This window comes from Alexandromys fortis, unplaced genomic scaffold (genome assembly GCF_014885135.2).
Source record: "Alexandromys fortis isolate MF-2015 unplaced genomic scaffold, M_Fortis_MF-2015_v1.1 scaffold_84, whole genome shotgun sequence".
In the NCBI taxonomy this organism is placed as follows: domain Eukaryota; kingdom Metazoa; phylum Chordata; class Mammalia; order Rodentia; family Cricetidae; genus Alexandromys; species Alexandromys fortis.
Genome location: NW_026068017.1, coordinates 4,746,663 through 4,747,353, shown reverse-complemented (window position 1 = coordinate 4,747,353; position 691 = coordinate 4,746,663). Strand labels below are relative to the sequence as shown.

General features: G+C 48.8%; 1 pseudogene; it reads right to left on the bottom strand.

Moving 5' to 3' along the window:
• On the bottom strand, positions 1-398 carry LOC126513875 (CDGSH iron-sulfur domain-containing protein 1-like; annotated as a pseudogene).
• Between the last annotated feature and the right edge of the window lie 293 nt (positions 399-691).

Sequence of the window (691 nt, the reverse complement as noted above, 5' to 3'; positions counted from 1 at the left end):
TAATTAATTAATTCTAATTAAACGATCAGGTAACATCACAACACTCTGGGGTGCAGCACTGAAAATGTCCATTAAGTTTCTTTTTTCTTGATGATCAGAGGTCCCACATTGTCTCCAGTCTCTTCCTCATGTTTTATGTGAGCCCCATCACAGAACGGAAACTTTTTGGACCTTCAGCAGCGGCAGTACATGGCCTTATCTCCCAGGCCCTCCATGTTGAAGGCCTGCATGACCTTGGGGTTGTCTTTCTGGATCTGGAGGTTCACCATAGCTTTGGTACGATTATCTTTACCATAGAACTTTTTGTAAGCCAGGTAACCGAGAGCAGCTGTCCCAGCAGCAAATGTCTTGGCTGCAATCCACTCAACTCGCACTGAGGAGTCGTACCCGAGGCCCATGGTGCGGGCAGCGGGAAGGCCATGGCAGGACCACGTGGGTGAGAGCTGGGGATGAAGGAGACCCAGGCAAGATGCGACCTCCAGGAACACTTCCAGTCATTGTGCAGGCGCTGTGGCAAGCTCGAGAAGGGCTACTTATAGGAACACGGATGACTCAAAATCTTCCTAAAAGCCCATCCTAGCATGGATAATGATTCATAAAGGCTGGAACTCTGTGTACAACTTACAGGTTAGAGAGTCTCCTCTCCTCAGCTGTCCTCATTGCTAATATAACTCTGGAGAGGGAGTGGCTT